We start from the raw sequence: 26,486 nt of genomic DNA on the forward strand, positions 1-26,486 counted from the left end.
TCCAAAATCACCCCTTTCAAGCTCCAATTTGGTATGTAATCCATCCTAGCTCATAGTATAACATGTTTGGCTTTCAAATTCGTGTTAAAATCATGAAATAGGACCAAGAACTTGTGTTTACATCCCAGGAACAGCCCCAAGCCACAAACACACATAAATGGGGTTTTGGAGCCCCAAAACCCTTCCAAACCACTTCTGGAGCTTAGATATGACTTAGGGCTTACATGAATGGACTTAGCACACCAAAACCTTAACATTTGAGGGGTAAAAATGAGTTTACGGCCCATGAACATGCTTGGACCGTAAACACCTTTTCTTAGGCCGTAAACACCTTTTAAGGTGTTAAAATGCCCCTTAAACACCTCCTAAGCCTTGGAATAATGTCTAGAATCATCCACCATTGTGTTAGGGACCTTAAACATGAAAGAAACCATCCCCTTAGGAGATTATGGCCGTAAACCCCCCAAGGAATGGTTCCTGGGCCGTAAACTCCTTTGTGGTGGTCAAATGGCGCCCTAACTTCCTTCCATGGCTTGTACTTTGGACTAGAAACACTTGTGCTTAACCTAGGACCACCAAAACACATAAGGAAAGGGTACTTGAGAGTTTACGGCCGTAAACTCCTTGTTTACTCGTAAACTCCTTAAATGGTCCATATGTTGATCAAATCCACTTCTATAGCCTTTGAACTAAACCTACCATCATCCCACAAGTGTTGTAAGACCATTTAGCAACCAAGAACCCACCACCTATGAGTTTACGGCTGTAAACTCATGGGGATATGGTCTTAGGTCCGTAATCTCCATAAGGAGCTTACTCTTGAAGAGAAAACTCCATATTTAGGCCATACACTCCCTTAGATGCTACCCGGATCACTCCTAACACTTGAAATGAAGTGTTTTCGTGCCTCGGAGTGTATATTCTTATCTAATTAATAGTTCAAATTCTAATTAGATAAAATTATGTATCTTTTCATATTACATAGGAGCCTCGTGTGTACTCAAGCCCCAAACTGACACTTAGCATCCAACCGACACATTTCTCGTCCGGTGAGTTCATAGCCCTACACCTTTTTCCGTATTTTCAATGTTTTCTGGGGTGGATACAAGCAAAAGTATAAGAATATCTTGTACTCAAACTTATTATTGTTGGGTTTTGAGCATTCTAACACTTCCTAAGTGTACATGCAACCCTAATAACCTTGGATCTATGTTTGTCTAATTATCATGCAAAGTTGATTTCTAAGGCTATGATCCTGTCTAGCATACATGGGGAACACTTCTAAATTAAATAATAGATAGAATTACATACCTTATTGTTGAAAGTGTTCCTTTAAACCTTGTGAGCCTAGCACCTTAAGTGTGATGCCTCAAATGCTTCACACAACACCAAATGCAAAGTATAAACTTGAGAGAATACTCTTACACACTCAAAATCGTCCAAGCTCTCTTGTTTCTCTTGTGTAGCCGATTTTGGGGAGAGACATGGCCCTTATATAGTGTTTTACATTAAGTAAAACGCTAATGTAACATGACTCTTCATTTCTCAATACATGGGTTAACTCCATGGAGCATCCTATGGGTGGAACCCAACTTGATATTCCATGGAGCCTTTTAGCCCACTATATAAGATATGGAAGATTCACATAATCTACCCATATATTTAATTAGTTATTCTTTTGATCACTTAATTAATTCTATATTAATTCTTGATCAAAACTAATTAAATAATATTATTAATATATTAGAACTTATAATATATTAATAAACCATATGTGTTATTTCTCTCATTTAGTTTATCCAATTGCATGGTGCCATGCAACCCAAATGGACCATGGCGGGTCGGGTCAAGTATTTACCAGAAATAGTTATGGACTTATACACCTTATCCAACAGTCTCCCACTTGGATAAGTCTAATAACTATAACTGCAATACTTCAGGAACCGATCGGCAATCGTAGCTCTTTCAAGGTCTCTCGGAACTGAGAAGATGTTGATACGCCATTTAAGATAAGTGATCATATAATCCTTTGTTCTAGATATCAGCCGGAAAAATACATGGAGCAATGTCTTACTTATTGTCCAGCAGTTTGTTTCCCGATTTCCGATTTGTTTGACAAAGAACTTAATTGAACACAACAACTTAGTTCTGACTGGGCCTGGTACATAGGTCAAAACAAAATCATCGAGGGGCCCAGATATTAGCTTCTAATCCAAGAAGGAACAGATAAACTTCGAATCATATGTTTGTTCTACCACTCATTGAATTACACACAAAAGCACATTTTATAACATCGAGTTACCAATGCGTTTTCATACAATCAATGCATAACCAACTCGTAAGTAACAAATCATATCTCTTGGTTAGAAGACTTATATGATATTACCGTCTCACGATCACTCGAGATAAATTCCATGAAGTGATTGCAGTGAGCGTGGGTTGTGTCCAATGCTCAAAACTTATGAGCACTCATGATTGTTGTAGCCATGTCCAACACCTTAGACCTCTGCAACCAATCATGACAGTCTTGATTCATACCTACTTCTGACATATGACCGACTGTGGTGTTGGGTTATGAGCATTCTAACACTCCTAAGTGTACATGCAACCCTAAATACCTTGGATCTATGTTTTCTCTATTATACATACAAATATGAACATCCAAGGTATTATCCTAATCTAGCATACAAAAATATCAATATAACAAGATAGAATACATACCTCTTAATGGTGCTTGTCTTCATGAAGCTTGAGTGCCTAGTGCCCAAAGTGTGACACCTCAAATGGTTCACACAACACCAAATACACTTGGAATAACTTGAGAGAAATTAGAACACTTCATGAAATCGTCTAGCCCTCATACACACACATAGTATCGATTTCTTGAGCCATGGGTTTCTTTTATATGGTGGCTATTAGGGTTACACCATGTAACTCATGACTTTACCCATTCCTTATGCTCCATGGATTTTAACCTCCATGGAGTATCCATGGGCCACCCCATGGACTTAGTCCAACATAAGGAATCTTGGATCACAAGCCCACATATATAAGAATGAATGATTTACACAATCAACCCATATATTTAATTAGTCTCCTTTTGATCACTTAATTAATTCCAAATTAATTCTTGATCAATACTAATTAAATAACCTTATTAATATATTAGAACTTATAATATATTAACAAACCTTAAGTGTTATTTCTCTCATTTTAGTCTATCCAAATGCATGATGCCATGCAACCCAAATGGACCATGCCGGGTCGGGTCAAGTTTTACCAATTATAGTTATGGACTTAGACATTAATCCAACAGTCTCCCACTTGGATAAGTCTAAAACTATTATTGCAAGTATGACTTCAAAACCCGACTAGCAATCGTAGCTCTCAAAAGCTTCTGTCGGACTCTGATCTTGTAGATGAACTCTGACCTTTGTCAATGACTTGTCCATTAGATAAGGGATCATATATTCCTCCATTCTAGATATCATATGGACTGAGACATGGATTATAATCATTCTCTCTGTCCATTAGTTGTTTCCTGATTTCTGATTTATGACTACTGACTAATTGAACAAATCAAATCAGTCCTGGCCCGGCCGAGCACTTCCATTTGTCATCATCAAATCATCGACGGGCCCACAGATATCGCTTTTATCCCGAAGGTAAAAGGAATGGATAAACTTCGACTCATATGGCTTGTTTTACTACTTGTTGAATCATACACAAAGACACGTTTTATAACATCGAGTTACCAATGCGTTTCGTGTAATCAATGTACTATCAACTCATAGTAACAACTCATATCTCTAGGTTTGAAGAATATAAGATATTATCGTCTCATGATCACTCGTGATAAAATCCATGAAGTGATTCCAATGAGCGCGGGTTGAATCCAATACTCAGAACTTATGAGCACTCATGAGTGTTGTAGCCCTTTGTCCAACATCTTAGACCTCTACAAGCAAACCCATGACAGTCTTAATTCATATCTACTTCCAACATATGACCGACTGTGGATGGTTTGAATAACTTAGTCATTCCGGAAGAATAACCTAGTTTATTCGGGAAGTCAAAACATGCAAAGTGAAACACAATAATAATTGAATCCAATATGGTATCAAAACCTATGAACATAAATAAAACACCTTTTATTTATCACCATATGATTACAAAATATTTATTGTATACTATTTCAGGTATCAACTTTATTCTTGAATTTAAAGCAATAGTTGTCCCATGTTCCAAGCATGTACACTATGTTTTCTAAACACTAGTCATGCCATACACCAAGTATGAATACTATGTTTGTCTATGATCTTTACTTTGTGAACTAGATCAATTGAACATAACTTCAATGATTCTCTTTTCACACTCCCAAATCCTTACTTCAAATGCAAGAATTCCAAATTCATGTCATTTACTGAAATCTGTTAGATTCTAAACTTATATGCATTGATCCTCTTGTAATGATTATGCACAAAGTCAGAAAGACTTGGCAAAAATCATTACAGAGTATTCCAACGGAGATCAACTCCTTGGAAACATCCTTCTTGCATTAAGTTTCCTTAATCTTACACAGATTGATCCGGATTCATTTTGACTATCACTTCTGAACAAGAGTTGCCTCCTTACAGATTATGTCAATATGGTCCTTCCAGAATTATCACTATACTTCCAATTGTCCTTGAGCAACCAATCTTTGGTAAACCTTAGATTGTCCTCGACAATTGTTTAATCCTTTTAGTCATATCCAGTTCTAAACCTTTTCCCTTCTTGATGCCCTAGGCATTTGGAAAATTTTAGAAAGGATGAATATAGCACATGTAATCGATCCTATATCCGAAGCATATGGGACACGATTCATGATGTCTCACATAAAGACTAAACCAGTCTTTTGCTATAACATTTCCATTTCTATTTGCCAAGTTCTCATAATTCAGATTATGAAAAGGGATGCCGTAATCATAATCGAATTTAAGAACGCAAATAATAGACCCATATACAGAATTTCCTTATGTTGAGCCATTCCAACATGAAATTCATATATATCCTTGACTAAATGATTAAAACCTCACGATCTAAGCTTATAGATTTGAGATGAAGTATAATTTCCTCTCCCTTAATTTTAGCAAAACAACTTTTTCCTAATTGAAACCTTTTGTTTTCTATAATTAACATTGCTAGCTTGCAATACTTATCGTAATTATCATGCTCCCACTAACATGATGATTATTAGCATAACACTTATGCTCCCACTAGCTTTGACATGTACTCAGAAATCAGCTGGACTTCTAGAAATCAATACTTTATTGACTTTCTTACCAAAGTTCAGATTTCTGATACTAGATTGTTTCGATAAGACTTTATCAAAAACATACATATTCCCTTAGATAGCACACTTGTGTGTCTAAACAATTATGAAGAGGGATGCCGTAATCATAATGGTTAGACCTTTTTGCTACTTCTCACAAGTCCAGGTTAGTGTGCCGGTAAACCACACACGCTCCACTAACGACTTTGAGAATGCAAAATATCACATTTGCTATCTATCTAAATTCTACTTAGTGGAAGTGTTTCCTCACCATCATTTTTCATGAATCGGAGAGAAACCTTATGACACTTAGATTTAATGGTGTATGAGTTCTTATCCATGTGAATTGTCAAAAGCATAGTCACAAGACAAGGATAATGACAAATCCAAACTCATATGGACTGAACTCAATCTTAATTTCTTGCCACCTGGCAGCTCAAGGGCCTGCCAGTGCTTCCAAGTTGTTGTGCAACACATTGAGAACTCTAAGAACTCATATGCAAAGCCAACTTTGATTGGAATGGGCACAGAATATGTCAACACGATAGGCTATAAACCTTAAGTCGTGTGCTAGTGAAGAACTTTAGGTTTTATTCTTGATTAGTTCTTGAGAATTTCAAGACCTTTAAGACTCCCACTGTCCTCTTGACCTATAAGACTCCCTTGTCAAACATCCAAGAGATAGTGTGGATTCTAATCAAGACAAACACTTCACACAATTGGCCGAAGTTGGTCTTTGTTTTATCCAAAACATCACAACTTACCAATTTCAAATGTACATGAGTAGAAAACTTTTACTCTTACATTTGTCAAGTGTTTTAAACCTTCTTTAAGACATGCCACTCAAATTACAATCTTGGAGTATGACTCTAAGACTTGTATTGGAACGAAGTATGACTCATCTTCTTGATTTAACTATTTCAACAATTCAAGATCCCTTCTTCTTAGTCATAAGAATGAACTAAGACTTCCTTAGAGAACTAATTTTGATATGGTTTATTAATCATTAAGATGATCACAAAACTGATACTAAAGTACTCTCCCATCTTTTCAGATTTGAGAAACTTTTATCCTTCTGCCTAATTTGATTCTTCTTATTCGCTCTGCCATGCATTGGAACCTTTTCCAATGTCTCAGAGTTACACTTAAGCTTGTAAGTATAATCATATTTACTGAGCTTTAGTAAACTATGACGAATAGCCTTATATCTTTTGTGGTGGACTTAATCAGTGCACATGAATATGTACTCGATCCCTTAGTCCATTACTTGACTCACACATCCACGTGAACAAGTAATCAGTCTTAATTTTCCAATACTTGAAAGTTCTCATTCATCATGCTATACAACTTTCATGATTCCAAGTTTCGGTCCAATTGAGACTTGGTGATGAGAATCTTTCCTTATTTGATAAATTTAGACATTACCACAAATGACAGAATCAATTTCATATTTCCACTCTTGCTATTAATGGAATCATATAAGCAACAATTTTTCCTCAAACGCCATTGTAAGGATATTTAAAATAAATAAAATCAAAAAAATTTCTTTTATTTTAAAACTATGCGGAAAAACGTATCCTTACAACCCATATGAATACTTGTTGTTATCTATTCCTAAGCAATATCTCATAACTCTTAAGAAGTAGCTCAAGAATCCGATCTTCAAACTACGCGATAGAAATCCATCTACGCGATCAGATTCAGCATATTCTTTCTTTAAGTTCCTTTACTTTTCTTTGATTCTTAAAACATTACCATGTGACCCAGTCACATCATGTATCAGGAATCTCATAATAGAAACTTAACAGAGCTAGATAGTGGACTTTACCTGAAGTAGAGTCAAACTTATTGACTTTAACATCCTTAGGTAAATTTGGCAGCTTCGCAACTAATGACGCTTTCTTTGGCAAATTAAACATATGGACCCTTTGATAATGGTACACGGGACTATCACATACTTAGCTTTTCTCTTTACCATTTGTTCAACCAAGTTGACTATGGCCGATCCCTTTCCATTGGGAAGAGAATGCTTTTTCTGTATTTCAAGTGTCACCATTGTCAATGTCCATAAAGTTTCAGGAAGTTGATCTTAACAATAGATAAGATCATTAAGGGTCTTGTCATAGTCTATTTCATAGGTGTCCCAAAAGAACTCACTATGTGACTTAGAAAGTGATTGAACCACCAACTTTCTCAAGACTTTGACACCCTTCTCTCCCGGCTTGTCAATATGTGACTACATCTCCAAGATGTGACCACACCAAGACCTTTACTTGCCAATAGGGCTCGAGTGACTTTAAACTTTTAAAGAACTTGTGGGGTAGGGAGAATAATTTGGAGGAGGTGACAGAAGTATGATTTCCATGGGACATCATCTTCATTTAGGAAAGCTTGTTTCAAGAGATTTGGGAAGATCATAAATGTCTAAACCAGACATCTTTTTGGGAGATATTCAAGATAGTTGATTTTAAAGTCCTTAATATGACACCCAATATGAAATATTAAGGCTAGGACCTAACAGACTATTTTATAACTTAGAAGAGGTATGCCGTAATCCAAGCTATAAAACAATTTGAAGGTAGGTGAATGACGATTCACCAATTTCCACCAAGATAAACAAAATGTATTATTAGGTTTTAATTGGTTTTTGAAACTCCTAGATCTTTTGAGATTCATTGAACTGTTCAATGGCATGTTTCAATCTCGAGTGTGCCCTTCAGGTTTTGTGACTGGGATGCCAAGGATCACAAAACAAGGTGTGAAGTAACCATGCAAATTACTTGGTACCCTTAAGTGTTTACCCCTCAATCGATGTGCCGGTTAACCACACACGCTCCATCGATACTATGATAAACATTAAGTTACCCTTTGCCTACCTTGTTAAATACGAGTTAGTGTGCCGGTTAACCACACACGCTCCACTAACCGACTTAAACAAAGTGCAAAGTGTAATTTCATGGATTAGCACCTTCTTCACATTTTCCTAAGTAACTAAGATTGGGTATTTATAAGAGTTTAGTTACTTAGTATTTATCATTAATACTTTTAATGAAGGGAGAATTATAGTCCTGTCAAACCCATTCGGCTAACGACCCTCCACCAGTCAAGCAAGCGGTGGGTGAGAGAGTGGACACCCATTAAGTTGCCATTTTATAGGCAACAACCTTATACCCACCTTATAGACCGGCTTCGTGAATGAGGCGTACTAGCGGTAAGACCGACTTTACTCTTATACATATATATATATATATATATATATATATATATATATATATATATATATATATATATTATTAACTTATAATATTATAAAGTATAAGGGTTGAATTTTAACTTTTAAAATTCTAAGGGCTAACTTGGAATTAAAGTATTCATATGGGAAAACTTTACAAATTCCAAAACTTGAGGGCAAGTTTTGAAACTATTCAAAACTAATTAATTCCATAACTTATATGTTTAAAGTAGTTTTAATCCAAAAACTCTTCAAGTTCCATAACTTGAGGACAAATTATGGAAGACTTTAAACTAATAAAGAATTAACTTTTTCTTTATTTTATAACTTATGAAATTAATTAAGGTTACATTATTTTTTTTTTATATTTATTTAATGAAGAGACTTTTGGTCCTCCATAACTTGAGGACAAATTATGGAGTCATAACTCCAATTAATTAGAACTAGACTCTTCATTTTTGTAACCTTTGCCAACTTTATGAGTTTTATGAGTCTTTAATGTGACTCTTCATGTAACTTGAGGATAAGTTACACAAACACATTTTATACTCAACTCTTAGATTAAAATGGATTGAAAACAACTATTTCATTCAACTTTTCTATTAATCTAAGAAACTCATAAGAACAAGATAATTCAAATCAAACTTTTTCATGTAATTAGTCTAACCTTTAAACTAATACAAAACATGAATCTATTGACAATTATCTTTGAAAATAGATTAGCATGAACATTACCACATCAAAAAACAAGTTTATAAGTTCAAAACAACTTAGGGTAATGTTCCTAGTCCATTTCTAGCCAAAAACTCGAAAATATGCTGTCTGGGGTTCAACTCGTCGAGTGCATGAACACAACTCGGCGAGTTGGATGCATTTTGCCTTGGACTCGTCGAGTCCCTTCATGGACTCGGCGAGTCTGCTGGGTAGACAGCAACAAAACTCGATTTTTCAGCTTCTATTGCAAGTATAACAAGAAAACAAACCTGGCTCTGATACCACTGTTGGGTTATGAGCATTCTAACACTCCTAAGTGTACATGCAACCCTAAATACCTTGGGTCTATGTTTTCTCTATTGTACATACAAATATGAACATCCAAGGTATTATCCTAATCTAGCATACAAAAATATCAATATAACAAGATAGAATACATACCTCTTAATGGTGCTTGTCTTCATGAAGCTTGAGTGCCTAGTGCCCCAAGTGTGACACCTCAAATGGTTCACACAACACCAAATACACTTGGAATAACTTGAGAGAAATTAGAACACTTCATGAAATCGTCTAGCCCTCATACACACACATAGTATCGATTTCTTGAGCCATGGGTTTCTTTTATATGGTGGCTGTTAGGGTTACACCATGTAACTCATGACTTTACCCATTCCTTATGCTCCATGGATTTTAACCTCCATGGAGTATCCATGGGTCACCCCATGGACTTAGTCCAACATAAGGAATCTTGGATCACAAGCCCACATATATAAGAATGAATGATTTACACAATCAACCCATATATTTAATTAGTCTCCTTTTGATCACTTAATTAATTCCAAATTAATTCTTGATCAATACTAATTAAATAACCTTATTAATATATTAGAACTTATAATATATTAACAAACCTTAGGTGTTATTTCTCTCATTTTAGTCTATCCAAGTGCATGATGCCATGCAACCCAAATGGACCATGCCGGGTCGGTTCAAGTTTTACCAATTATAGTTATGGACTTAGACATTAATCCAACATGTGGAGGTTTGAATAATATGATATACCAAACATAATTATTCTGGAAGTCAAAACATGCAAAAGAAATTATAGTAAACGATTGACAAAAGATAGTAAGACTTTACTCATAAATAAACACAACTTTTATTCATCATCAAATGTCAATTACACTTTACAAATTTCATAATTTATCTAACTACTAAAACTTATACCATCCTTCAGCCCTATGCTCCGAGCATGCTGGAAATGCTTAACCCTACTCAGTCCCTTCGTGAGGGGATCTGTTGGGTTCTCATCCGATGATACCCTCTTTGCCACGAGGATTCCTTCTTCTATGCGATGTCTGATAAAATGATATTTTCTGTCGATGTGTCTGGATCTCCCGTGATCCCTTGGTTCCTTGGCTAAGGAAACCGCACTTTCACTATCACATAAAATTTCCATGGGCTCCTTTATAGCTGGTACAACTCCAAGGTCTCCAATGAAGTTCTTTAGCCATATTTCCTCCTTTGCCGCCTCGCTCGCTGCTATATACTCTGATTCACAAGTGGAATCAGCCACTGTCTCCTGCCTGGAACTCTTCCAAGTGATTTCTCCTCCGTTTAAGGTAAAGACCCAGCGCGATTGAGAACGGAAATTATCCCTATCATTCTGGAAGCTAGCATCACTATACCCTACAACTCTCAAGTCATCACTCCCACCGAGGTTAAGGACCCTGTCCTTAGTCCTCCGTAGGTACTTGAGGATATTCTTTACCGCAGTCTAGTGTGCCTTGCCAGGATTCCCCTGACACCTGCTAACCATGCTCAAGGCAAAAGGCTACATCAGGTCGAGTACACGTCATAGCATACATGATCGAGCCTACTACTGAAGCATAAGGTACTTGACTCATTTATGCTATCTCAGCCTCGGTGCTTGGGCTTTGTGTCTTACTCAATTGGGCGTTACTCTGGATGGGTAACTCTCCTTTCTTGGAGTTCTGCACGCTGAATCTCTTCAACACCTTGTCCAAGTATGTACTTTCACTAAGTCAAATTAGTCTTTTACTCCGGTTTCTCAAAATCCTTATCCCTAGAATATAGGCAGCTTCTCCTAGATCCTTCATAAAGAAACACTTCCCAAGCCAGGACTTAACTTCCTGTAGCTTTGGGATATCATTTCCTAGGAGTAGTATGTCATCCACATACAATACCAAAAAGCTAACTATACTCCCACTAGCCTTGACATACACACAAGATTCATCTTCACTCCTAGAAAAGCCAAATTCCTTGACCTTTTCATCAAAGCAAATATTCCATCTGTGAGGTGCTTGCTTTAATCCATAAATGGATTTCTCAAGCTTACACACTCTATTAGGGTACTCGTTGCTAACAAAACCTTCTGGCTAACTCATGTAAACATCTTCAGTCAACTTTCCACTAAGGAAAGCGGTTTTGACATCCATTTTCCAAATTTCATAGTCATGAAATGTAGCTATGGCTAACATAACCCTAATAGACTTAATCTTGGCTACTGGAGAAAAGGTCTCATCATAGTCCACTCCAGGAATTTGAGAGAACCCATTTGCAACCAGTTGAGCCTTATAAGTGTGTACATTACCAACCATGTCGGTCTTCTTCTTGAAGATCCATTTTCACCCTACAGTGTGACAACCCGATATTTCGAGACAATGTAATGTAAAACCAATCAAATTTAGGTCAAAATATAACTTTCCAAAAATCTTATTTGGGTTAAATAAAGTAGTAGGAATCGTATCAAGGTTTTCGTACATATAAAGAACCCTAAAATCCGAGTTATAACGAAGAAGTTATGACCAACCGAAGATTCTCGGCAAAACCGGCAACACCGATTAAACGAAAAATGCGATGTTTCAATACAATAGTTTTTAGCCTTAACTATCTAAATGAAAGTTATAAATAACCTCAAACCGTGAGCGTAAATAAAAAGAACGTCCAAATCTAACTTCGTATGAGAAAGTTATGATTTTTCCAAGATTTGGGTATAGTAGTAGACAGCTAAAAACTCGAAATAGAGCTCGAGATACTTTTGACCAAAACAACCTAAATGAGAAACTAAGGTCTCAACATTAGTAGTGCAACGGCGAAAAGTCTGACGAAAACGGACACCGGATGAAGAAGTTATGGATTTTTAACGAAATTTTCGTGTCCCGGCCTGTTAAAAATAAATAATTAAGAATAAACTCAAAATTAGCCAATGAATTCTAAATGAGAGTTGTAGATAATGTTTTTAGCTACGCGTGCATATAAAGAACGTCGAAAATGGAGGTCGTACGCGAAAGTTATGGATTTTACAAGTTCGGGGTCCAAAATCCGAGGCTGTCAGGCCTCTCCACGACGTGGCACTGTTTTGCCGCGACCCGGCAAGTGACTGAGGGCGTCCAATCAATGGAAGAGGATATACTTGCTCCCCACGACGTGGACAACCCTAGCCACGATGTGACACTCAAAAATACCCCTTATAAATAGAACTCTTGGGGTGCCGGGTTTAGGTGCTCCATTCTTCCCTTTCTCACGCCGAAACTCTGCGTTTAAGCCCCCGAGACCCTCCCAAAGCCCCGGTTTTCACCTTCAAGTCCCGAAGGAAGGTTTTGTGTTCCCAGGATTCCTGAGAATTCTGATATTTCCTGCGTTTTCAACTCTTCCTGTCGAAGTTCTTCTCGATTCTTCTCTCGACTACTTCAAATTGACCACTTAAATCAAGTGAGTTCATACCCCTTAATTAATGTTTTAAACTAGTTTTAAATGTTTAATGGGGGGGGATACAAGTAGAATCATGCTAGTATTATATCAATCACATGCAATTAATAAGTAGAATTACGCTAGTTATTACATCAATCACATGTGATTAATATACATCATTCAAAAGATTTGGCTACTCATTAGCCGTTTTACCAAACAGTTTCCTTCAAATGACTTTTTATAAACATTTTATATGTTTTAAACTCCTTTTTTTACACTGTACAGCTTACTCCGTACATTACCTTTCAAACTTATTTACAACTGTGTTTCAATCAAATGTTTCCTTATACTCAAAACTGTTTTATCATACTTATGCCTTCAAATTGTTTTATAAATCGACATCAAGTCGATCTTTTCTTAAAATAATATTATTGTTTCAAATGTCTTACGAAATTTATTTATGCTTTTATTTTATAAATTGCATGCCTCTATATGTATAGTTATATAAGAAATGTTTAAAATACTTAAGAAGGCTATCCACCCTATTTCCTATTCACGCCTTGAGATGTGGTCTGGTGGGATATTGGGTATTCATCCGAAAGTCGTTTAAATATTAGTTATATATCATGTGTACATATATTGTCATAAAAGGTCTTTCCAGTTCATCCTATGCCCTTAGTTAGTAAGGGTATACATCCATGACCATACGTACCAGTTAAACTGCTAGTAAACTACCATATGGGTAGTTTAGGAAGATACTAGAACCGTTACTAGAACGCGATATCATACAATGAGTCAGTTCATTCATGAGTCAATACTTTCTAGAACATTACATATACAACTATACTAGGACGAGAACATATACAACTATACTAGAACGAGAAACATTACCCTTACATTAATATGTTAACAATTGTGATCCACTGTATCGGAGCATGCCTTAAATGTCATGGCCCAAGTTGTAGCCAGAATTCTCTTGGAGGGAGAGCGTTGAGTTTGCGTATAGATCTATACTGGATTGACAATCCTACACCTTGCTGCTAGCTACAGCCGGACCTGCAGGTCTGCGGGTGCCAAACGTCATTCTGTTATTATGACCGTTCTTTATGTCATTGTTATCAGTCGATAGTATGGTGCAATTATCACATTATACCTTAATATAAATCCGGTTTAAGGTAGTTAGTACAGCAGTAGTTCCTATAATACAAAACTACAGTACTACAATGATTTACCCATTACATTTTTAGCGATAACCTCACTTAAACTTCAATGTACAAACTATATTTTGTTAAAAGATAGTTACACTTGGGAAATTACACACTTTTACATCAAACGAGCATACAAAATAGTTAAGCCTTGGTAGAAGGCTACTTTAATAGAAAATATAGGTTTTTATGAGAGATTCAAACTTTTTCAAATTCTTACAATACATAGACTTACAAATTCTTACATACAAATTAAGACACTAAATACTTATGATCTCACCAGCTTCAAAGTTGATACTCGCTTTCAAAATTACTTGTATCCTCAGGTCATCATAGACAGGTACCGATGCAAGGAGAAAGGAAGATGGAGCTTGTTCAAGACTTATCTTTCATTTTGATTTATGCTTTAGTGTTTATCAAAATTTGACAGAATACAATTGTATAATAATTATTTTATTAATGCAATGGATGATGTTGTTGCTTGTTTACTACTTTACATTGTTGTTGATATTATACATGACGTCCTCTGCCCCAGAACGTTTCCGCTTAAGTGTGTGGTTGCAACAATCCTAAAATCTTACCAACCCTACCACAATGACAACAATAGAACATAACATTAAATTTTAAAATACTATAGGAGTATTTGGTGTTACTAGAAGTACTTTATACTTGAGAACTAAAACGGGATCTTCATTTTTAAGTTGATAGTTGCTAAGTGGATACACTGAGGCTATATGTAATTAGGATGTTATAGACTTAGAATCTGTGATAATTTTGCCTTGCCCCTATTCTGTGTGAATTTGAAAATTAAGGTCACTTATTCGAAGGTCTATCCTGTTTAGATTACTAATGAAGGTTTTCTAAATAATTATCTAGATAGCTCGTCTAATAATTATTCTCTTACCCTTAAATTCTCGCATGGAAAACATAACTGGACTCCATCCCCTCGACAACCAGTACCTTCCAAATGAAGTCATAGCTGGTTGGTTTGGAGAATAACCAGAGAATGATCATCCTTTTCCTCTTGAATGATCACCATGATGAAGACTTTTCGTATGATGCTAACTCCGAAGCAGAGGTTGAAAACCTACCCCGAGCAGCTCCCTTTCCAATTCCTAACCCTCGTCCGGCTTTTTCATGGCCCGACCCTAAGTGAGTGGAATGATTGGAAATATGGAGCCAAGGACAAGATCAATCTATGCTATTTGATGGCGACCGAAGCTTTTCCGACTTGAGCAATGGGGGCTCAGCAGATAGAGTCTTGCCAATCTTGGTCCGCAGAATGTCCTGAAATGATATTCAAGGCAGGACAGCCCTACATCAGATTGCAGAAGTAGTCGCCTATTCTAGAATGCATACCCTCCACACCATTCATCTAGAAGATGCTCACGAGAGATCAAAGAGAAACCATGAAACCCTACTAGAAGCACTGACTGAATCACGAGCCGAAGTCATAGGGCTCCGAGTACGCCAAATGGTGTGCGAAAGACACCTACGTGACGTGGAACGTCAATTGGCTGAACTAAGCGTTCACCAGAGGGAGGACCGTCGCCAGTAGTAGACCCTTTACTTTATTTCCTTATAAGGAGGAATCGTATTTTTCTGTCTATGCCTGATGTGGAATTTTCTATGAAATTATCTTGTACCGTAAGTACTTTAGTTAGGTCTTTATGCTATCAGGAACTATCTCCTGTGGATATGATGTAAGACCTTTACAAGGTCATTTTCCTGAACCTTTACATCGTAAATATCCAGGATATTGACAGCCGGCTAACTTTTGTGTCATTTCCTTCATTCAAGTACTCTTATCGTACTCTCATTGGAGTCTATATGAAACATGCTTTAGTCAAGTCATTGGACTATAGCGATTTATCTCCGGAGACACTTCCAAGTCTCTTTCCATGGTTGGATCTTGTTATTCACCAACCCATGATACCTCAGCTCGAACGACAAACGTCTTGCGACCATTCTACGAACATACTCTCATTCCGTACTAGGACTGCATCATAGGGATGTAGGTCAAACCTTCGCGAACATGCTTTCATTCTTTACTAGGACTGCATCATAGGGATGTAGGTCAAACTTTCGAGATCATACTCTTACTCTTTTCAAGAACAATCTAAGTACATCAAGGGTCAACCAGAATCGCTCACAAAATGTTTATTCTTTCGTGTTAACAGAATCATGTCGTCATCCGGAAACAACCAGCCAAGCAACGAGACCTCTACTTTCCTATGGACGCTGCTACCTTTCAAATGGCAGTTACAGCTGCCACAGTGGTTGCCGTAACCGCGGTTCTTGCGCACCGTAGCGCTAACAGCACAGTCAATGCAACTGATGGGAACGAAGTTTCCAATCATGGTATCTATCCAGGAAGTCGTCAAACAGTAATAGTCACATGCTCACAAAGCCAAAAAACAGAAAACAAGAAACGAAAGCGTCAAGCCCGGAAGGAACGCAAGAGATCCCAAAAGCTGGCTATACAACAGCAGCAAGTGGAAACCCCTGCCATCCCAGTACCGAGCAGACCATACAAATGAACACTCCCGAAGTGCGACCGGTGCAATTACCACCACGAGGGAATCTGCCGAGCCTTGCAATGCAAAAATTGCAACAAAAAGGGGCACACCAAACGTTACTGCAAGAGCCTTTCAAAACAGATCAACAATTCGCCCAACGCCGATGGGAACCAGACTTGATATCATTGTGGAGATTTTGGGCACTATAAGAGAGATTGCCCAAAAAAGGAAAGAACCCGCGTCCCCATAACTCCTACTCGACGTTTCACATCCACCACCAATGTGGGTGTTGTCCATATATGTTACCAATGCGGTGAAATTGGACACCTCCAGAGGGATTGCGTGATAACACAAAACTTTGGCGCAGACGGGAAGATTCTCAGGATCACGGCCCCGGGAGAGCCTGCTCCGGAACCATGTTAAATGTAATTTAGGCGTTTCGTTGTAACAGACTTATAAACTATCTAAAACTAGTGCAACTAGAGTCCTACCTTTTGCGAGATCCTATCTGTATAGGAATTCTCGTGCTGCGTATACTTGTCTTTTGTAGTATATCTTATTCGCAGCAATAGACTCATGGTAAATATAAAGTACTGTAACTCTGTTCATGGTTTCACGGTTGTGCTTTGTCTGTAAACGTCTTATGTTCAAATCCAATGTCTTTAAGTTTCAGTATGATTTCGACATTATCATACGAATTCATTCAGTTTTATTCTCACGAAAACAGCTTCATACGTACATCTCTTTCTTCTGAATCACTTTTCTAGCGAAACCGTCACATCAGAACACCGAAGTACTCATTCCAGGAGTACCTATTAGTTATTTTCTTTCCGAAGAAATCCCCGAAGTACCACTCGTGCAGTACGTCAAGTTTAATCCAGGGATTCATGCGGTTGATCTATCACTGAATAATGTATGCATAAGAGTGATATATAATCAAGGTTCTACAGGTTTAGAATTGATGATTCCACTTTAAATTCTTTTTCCCCGATGGGATGTGAACTTAAAGAAGAACCAGTTATTCGATTACCTTTTCAACCTTAATTATATATGACTCGTATACACGAAAGGGTGATTGTGAAACTAGGTATGAATTCTAATATGAACTTCAGGACAGAGAACTGCCTAAGTACGAGTAATCACATCGTCATGAGAACAAGCATAGAACCCAGTACGACTCCCGTAAATAGATCACCTTATAGTTTAAACACCCACGGAGATACAAGAACAGTTTGGACAACTTAGCGAACTACACATAAATAGAATTAGAAGACTAGGTTTCTCACCCTAGAGAACCCCGGTCATATTGTCGCGGAGATCGACAGATTGCAACGTATGTGCCTCGGATATCGAGGACTCCGTCAAGATTTTCATAGAAATCGTTATCTCTGCCTCGCATAGACAAAATGGTTGAGCAAACGCAAGGAAAGAAACTACTTCCAGGAATGGATCTGGAATCCGAATATCACCAGTTCGAGTGTTAGGGGAGGATGTCCGGAAGACTATCTCCTGAACTCGATGCGGACACTTCGTGTTCGTAGTGATACCTTTCGGATAGGACCAATACGCCCATAGTTTTCATGAGCTAAATAAATAGAGTTACGTCTTTCTTACTAGGATCAGTCATCATTTCTCCATGTAATGACTTACTTATCTACCCTCGTAGTAAGAAGAAAGCCCATGGTAACATTCCTACAGAGGAACTCTTAGCAAAGTTCTCTAGGTGCGAGTTTTGAAATTGAAGAGTCAAATTTCTAGGACACACTGTTAGTAATGTGAGAAATTATGAGTACTCTTTCAATTTGTCAAAACCGTTGAGCATTTATCGACACCAGAGACACTGACAGTTTTTCGCCAGATTCTAGGTCTTACCGATCTACCGCCTTAGTTCATTCAGAACTCCTCGCAAGCTACAGAAACTCGTACGACTTTGACCCAGCAAGGGGTGGCCTTTGACTGGGAAGTTACCCAAGAAAAGGAACCTTTGAGATTCCAAGTGAGTGACCAAGTTCTTTAGGATAACTCACTCTAGGAATGGCTTAATACGCTTCGTAAAGCGTGGAAAGCTAAATCCAAGTTAGATAGGACCTCCGAGATTCTTATCATAGTCGGTCCTATGCCTCACACAAACTAGACCTACTCCGCGAACTCAGTAACGTACTTTCTACTCTTCGTATCTCGATCATGAAACCATACCTTTCCGTTAGGACTCTTGCAAGTCTACTCGTCGAGATCCTCGCCTTCATATTAGAACCGTAGTGACCCTCGACCGAGAGGTCAAGCAGACGAAGAAACGCCATCGCCAGTTAGTGAAGGTTCGTTGGAATGCCAACTGAGAACCCGTTATCACTTAGGTGCACTAGAACCAATCGATTAGGAAGTTTCCTCCTCACGACTCGATCATTCGTGCATACTTCCTTGCTTAGATTCCAATTTCGGGACGAAATTTCTTCTAACGGGGGGATAATGTGACAACCCGATATTTCGAGACAATGTAATGTAAAACCAATCAAATTTAGGTCAAAATATAACTTTCCTAAAATATTATTTGGGTTAAATAAAGTAGTAGGAATCGTATCAAGGTTTTTGTACATATAAAGAACCCTAAAATTCGAGTTATAACGAAGAAGTTATGACCAACCGAAGATTCTCAGCAAAACCGGCAACACCAATTAAACGAAAAACGCGAAGTTTCAATACAATAGTTTTTAGCCTTACGTATCTAAATGAAAATTATAGATAACCTCAAACCGTGAGCGTACATAAAAAGAACGTCCAAATCTGACTTCGTATGAGAAAGTTATGATTTTTCCAAGATTCGGGTATAGCAGTAGACAGCTAAAAACTCGAAATAGAGCTCGAGATACTTTTGACCAAAACAACCTAAATGAGAAACTAAGGTCTCAACATTAGTAGCACAACGGCGAAAAGTCTGACGAAAACGAACATCGGATGAAGAAGTTATGGATTTTTAACGAAATTTTCGTGTCCCGGCCCGTTAAAAATAAATAATTAAAAATAAACTCAAAATTAGCCAATGAAGTCTAAACGAGAGTTATAGATCATGTTTTTAGCTAGACGTACATATAAAGAACGTCGAAAACGGAGGTCGTACGCGAAAGTTATGGATTTTACAAGTTCGGGGTCCAAAATTCGAGGCTATCAGGCCTCTCCACGACGTGGCACTGTTTTGCCGCGACCCGGCAAGTGACTGAGGGCGTCCAATCAATGGAAGAGGATAGACTATCTCCCCAACACGTGGCCAACCCTAGCCACGATGTGGCACTCAAAAATACTCTCTATAAATAGAACTCCTGGGGTGTCGGGTTTAGGTGCTCCATTCTTCTCTTTCTTGCGCCGAAACTCTACGTTTAAGCCCCCGAGACCCTCCCAAAGCCCCGATTTTCACCTTCAAGTCCCGAAGGAAGGTTTTGTGTTCCCGGGATTCCCGAGAATTCCGAGATTTCCTGCGTTTTCAACTCTTCCTGTCGAAGTTCTTCTCGATTCTTCTCTCGACTACTTCAAATTGACCACTTAAATCAAGTGAGTTCATACCCCTTAATTAATGTTTTAAACTACTTTTAAATGTTTAATTCGGGGGGGGGATACAAGTAGAATCATGCTATTATTATATCAATCACATGTGATTAATAAGTAGAATTACGCTAGTTATTACATCAATCACATGTGATTAATATACAACATTCAAAAGATTTGGCTACTCATTAGCCGTTTTACCAAACAGTTTCCTTCAAATGACTTTTTATAAACATTTTATATGCTTTAAACTCCTTTTATTACACTGTACAGCTTACTCCATACATTACCTTTCAAACTTATTTACAACTGTGTTTCAATCAAATGTTTCCTTATACTCAAAACTGTTTTATCATACTTATGCCTTCAAATTGTTTTATAAATCGACATCAAGTCGATATTTTCTTAGAATAATATTATTGTTTCAAATGTCTTACAAATTTTATTTATGCTTTTATATTATAAATTGCATGCCTCTATATGTATAGTTATATAAGAAATGTTTAAAACACTTAGGAAGGCTATCCACCCTATTTCCTTTTCGCGCCTTGAGATGTGGTCTGGTGGGATATTGGGTATTCGTCCAAAAGTCATTTAAATATTAGTTATATATCATGTGTACATATATAGTCATAAAAGGTCTTTCCAGTTCATCCCATGCCCTTAGTTAGTAAGGGTATACATCCATGACCATACGTACCAGTTAGACTGCTAGTAAACTACCATATGGGAAGTTTAGGAAGATACTAGAACGCGATATCATACAATGAGTCAGTTCATTCATGAGTCAATACTTTCTAGAACATTACATATACAACTATACTAGGACGAGAACATATACAACTATACTAGAACGAGAAACATTAGCCTTACATTAATACGTTAACAATTGTGATCCACTATATAGGAGCATGCCTTAAATGTCATGGCCCGAGTTGTAGCCAGAATTCTCTTGGAGGGAGAGCGTTGAGTTTGCATATAGATCTATACTGGATTGACAATCCGACACCTTGCTGCTAGCTACAGCCGGACCTGCAGGTCTGCGGGTGCCAAACGTCATTCCGTTATTACGACCGTTCTTTATGTCGTTGTTATCAGTCGATAGTATGGTGCAATTATCACATTATACCTTAATATAAATCCGGTTTAAGGTAGTTAGTACAGTAGTAGTTCCTATAATACAAAACTACAGTACTACAATGCTTTACCCATTACATTTTTAGCGATAACCTCACTTAAACTTTAATGTACAAACTATATTTTGTTAAAAGATAGTTACACTTGGGAAATTACACACTTTTACATCAAACGAGAATACAAAATAGTTAAGCCTTGGTAGAAGGCTACTTTAATAGAAAATATAGGTTTTTCTGAGAGATTCAAACTTTTTCAAATTCTAACAATACATAGACTTAGAAATTCTTACATACAAATTAAGACACTAAATACGTATGATCTCACCAGCTTCAAAGCTGATACTCGCTTTCAAAATTACTTGTATCCTCAGGTCATCATAGACAGGTACCGATGCAAGGAGAAAGGAAGATGGAGCTTGTTCAAGACTTATCTTTCATTTTGATTTATGCTTTAGTGTTTATCAAAATTTGACATAATACAATTGTATAATAATTATTTTATTAATGCAATGGATGATGTTGTTGCTTGTTTACTACTTTACATTCTTGTTGATATTGTACATGACATCCTCCGCCCCATAACGTTTCCGCCATTCTCGGTTTTGGGGTGTGACATATAGTCTTACGACCTAGTACATTCTCAATCAAGTTCCAAACTTGATTGTCATACATGGATTGTATCTCGCTATCCATAGCCTCTTTCCATTTCGCAGACTCGGGGCCAGCTATGGCTTCCGCATAGCTATTAGGTTCATCAAGACCTACTAGTGTGTCATCACTAATAAGTGTCTCACCTTCCACAGTAATATGGAAACCATAGTAATGCTCAGGTGCATTCCTAACTCTCATGGAACGCCTCAGAGGTACAGACTCGTCAATTGGCTCAACAGGAGTTTCCTCCTCAAGTTGAGGGCTAGGGTTTAATGTTCCTTCACCACTTGACTCTTGAAGTTCTTCAAGATCAATTTGCCTCCCACTGTCTCCTTGGCTTATAAATTCTCTCTCTCGAAAGACTCCTCTTCTTGCTACAAAGACCACATTATCACTAGGTCTATAGAAAGAGGTAACCAAAGGGTTTTTATGGGTAACCGGTCAAAATACACCTCTCACTTCGGGGTTCTAGCATATCATGAGACTCGCACATCACAAAAGCCTCGCAATCCCAAATCTTGATGTGGTCTAGTTTAGGAACTTTACCAGACCACATGTCGTGAGGAGTTTTCTAAACTTTCTTTGTAAGGACTAGTTTAAGAATATGGGAGGCAGTCTCTAAGGCATACCCCCTGAATGTGATTGGTAGCGAAGCTCGACTCATCATGGAACGAACCATATCCAACAAGGTTCGATTATGCCTCTCAGCCACACCATTTAACTGCGGTGTCCTGGGAGGTGTCAATTGTGAGACAATCCCACATTCCCTAAGATAGTCGAGGAACTATGAACTAAGATACTCACCACCTCGATCGGATCGAAGAATCTTAATGTTCCTGCCCAATTGATTCTCAACTTCTTGTTTCAATTCCTTAAACCTTTCGAAAGTCTCTGACTTATGCTTGATTAAGTAGACATATCCATATCTACTATAATCATCAGTAAAAGTCAAATAATAACGATTAGCATCCCTTGTGGCATATTTGAATGGTCCACACACATCCGTGTGTACAAGGTCCAACAAACCTTCACCCCTCTCACAAGAACCTATGAAGGGTGACTTTTTCATTTTTCCAAGTAAGCATGATTCGCAACTATCATCAGACTTTAGGTCAAATGACTCCAAGACTCCATCCTTTTGGAGTTGGCCTATGCGTTTCTTGCTTATATGTCCAAGACGACAATGCCATAGTGATGCTTTATCCAACTTACTATTATTAGGAGAATCAATACACAAAACATCATTTCCTAACTTATCTACAACAGATACAGTTTCATACACGCCATCACAAGGTAATGCTTTAAAATAAAGACTATTATTAAAGAAAGCATTATTCGAACCAACTTCATTATCAAATGAAAAGGTAAAACCTTGTTTATACAATGCATGAAATGAAATAATATTTCTTGCCATTTCTGGCGAATAACAACATTTATTCAAATCTAAACTAAACCCACTTCTTAGCGATAAAGTATAAACTCTAATCTTGGTGACAGATGAAGCTTTCCTATTTCCCATGATCAAGTTTATTCTTCCTTGCTCCACATTCTCACTTCTTCTTAGTCCCTGCAAATCAGAACAGATATGAATACCACAACCGGTATCAAGGACCCATGAGTTAGAATGGGGTGAGTTATTAGATAAGATAGTGTAAATACTTCCATGGTTGGGTTTAACTTTCCCATCCCTCACATCTTGTTGGTACTTTGGGCAGTTCTGCTTCCAATGTGCCTTTTCATGGAAATAGAAGCATTCAGCCTCTTTTAGCTCAGAAGAAGGAGTGATGAAACCTTTCTTGGTTCCACTTGAAGAAGAGCCATCAAGGGTCCTAACCTTGGTACCCTTCGAAGAAATCTTTCTCTTCTTCCATCGTCCTTTCCTGATTGCCAAGACAGGGGTGGAGTTGGTAGGAGTAGGAGTAGTAACAACTGTCTTACCCTTAAGACCACTTTCCGCGGTCTTTAAGATTCCTTGAAGTTTGATTAGAGTGACCTCTTCCTTGTTCATGTGGTATGTCATGCGGAATTGATCATAACATGAAGGTAAGGAGTGCAAAATAATATCTATTGCTAGCTCCTCGGGAAAGTTCACATTAAGTTTCAGCAAGCGGTCCAAAAATCTTTGCATTTTCAGCATGTGGCTCGTGATGGGTTCTCCATCCTTCATTTGGGTTGCTATCATGGAGGAGATGATTTCATACATCTCTTGTCGTGCACTTTGATGGTATCTTTCCATCAAATCTTGGAGCATTTCAAAAGGGTAGTAGTCCTTGTAGGAATTTTGGAGATCGGCTGTCGTAGTGGCCATCATGATGCATGCCACCTTGGTGGCATCCCTTTCATGTGCCCTAAAGTCAGCGATCTCTTGAGGAGTAGCAACTGTCTCATCAATCTCCTTAAGCTCCTTATCAAGGACATATTCTTTTTCCTCGTAGCGGGTAATCATTCGGATGTTTCTGATCCATTCATTAAAGTTGGATCCATCAAAAGTGACTTTCCCACACAAGTTCATAAGAGAAGAGGAGCCATTAGGATTAGAGCCAGAAGCAACAGTGTTTGCAGACATCTGAAAAGAAGAAAAGTTTAGTTTAGAAATAGGAATAGTGCTTAATAAAACACCCAAATGTAGTATTAAGGCTAGGACCCAATCACAATATATTATACTTAGAAGAGGTATGCCGTAATCTAAGTAATAACATATTTGAAAGGTAGCTGAAAGACGATTCACCAATTTCCACCAAAGTCGAAATATTAAAATATTTAATTTGGTTCTTAGAAACTCCTAGATTCTTTTGAGATTCAATGAACTTTTCGAAGACATGTTTCAATCTCGAGTGTGCCCTCCAAGTTTTGTGACTGGGATGCCGATGATAACAAAACGAGGTGTGAAGTAACCATGCAAATTACTTGGTACTGTTAATAAATTACTCCTCAATCGATGTGTCGGTTAACCATACACGCTCCATCGATACTATAATAAATATTAAGTCACCCTTTACCTACCTTGTTAAGTCCAAGTTAGTGTGCCGGTTAACCACACACGCTCCACTAACGACTTAGAGAAAGTGTAAAGTGTAATTTCATCGATTAGCACCTTATTCACATTTTTCCTAAAATAACTAAGATTGGGAATTTAATAAAACATTTAGTTACTTTATAATATTCATCATACTTTTAATGAGAATTTATAAGTCCTTGTCTTACCCATTCAGCTAACGACCCTCCACCAATTAAGCAAGCGGTGGGTGAGATTAGACACCTATTAAGTTGCCATTTTATAGGCAACAACCTTATACCCACCTTATAGACCTTCTTCGTGAATGAGGCATACTAGCGGTAAGACGACTTTAATCTTATACATACATATATATATATATATATATATATATATATATATATATATATATATATATATATATATATATATATATATATATATTATTGTTAACTTATAATATTATAAGTATAAGGGTTGAATTTTAACTTTTAAAATTCTAAGGGTTGGAACTAAAGTTTTAATCAAGACTTTACTTGCTCAAAACCTTGAGGGCAAGTTTCGTAAACTTTCAAAACTTTTCATTTCTTGTAACTTATGAGTTTATTAGGGTATTAAAAATGAAGACTCTTCATTTTATAACTCATGTATTCTTTTAATGGTCTTTAAACAAAGTGACTTTTGGTTTTCCATAACTTGAGGACATGTTATGGACTCCATTAAAACACATAATGATCAAGAATTAATCTACCACATAGGTTACAAATAATTCCTATGATCATCTAAACATCATAAGATCAAAAACATGAATATGAACACTTTCATGAATCAAAAATTACACTAAAACTTTTTAATTTTGATAACTAGTTGTTGTAAATGGATTAGTAAAGACATTACACCATCTAAAACAAGTTTTCAAGTACCAAAACAGTTTAAGGTAATGTTTCTAGTCCATTTCCAGCAACTAAAGTCGAAAAACTGCATTCTGAGGCTCCTACTCGCCGAGTGCATGAACCTACTCGGCGAGTATGTTGAAGATTCACATGAACTCGGTGAGTCCCCCCATGGACTTGGTGAGTTCATCAGTCAAATTGAAAAAATATCGACTTTTTCAACTATTTAGCACAAATAACAAACAAACAAACCTAGGCTCTGATACCAATGTTGGGTTTTGAGCATTCTAACACTTCCTAAATGTACATGCAACCCTAATAACCTTGGATCTATGTTTGTCTAATTATCATGCAAAGTTGATTTCCAAGGCTATGATCCTATCTAGCATACATGGGGAACAATTCTAAATTAAATAATAGATAGAATTACATACCTTGTTGTTGAAAGTGTTCCTTTAAACCTTGTGAGCCTAGCACCTTAAGTGTGATGCCTCAAATGCTTCACACAACACCAAATGCAAAGTATAAACTTGAGAGAATACTCTAACACCCTCAAAATCGGCCAAGCCCTCTTGT

This window comes from Lactuca saligna, chromosome 8 (assembly GCF_052625555.1).
Source record: "Lactuca saligna cultivar CGN05327 chromosome 8, ASM5262555v1, whole genome shotgun sequence".
Classification (NCBI taxonomy): domain Eukaryota; kingdom Viridiplantae; phylum Streptophyta; class Magnoliopsida; order Asterales; family Asteraceae; genus Lactuca; species Lactuca saligna.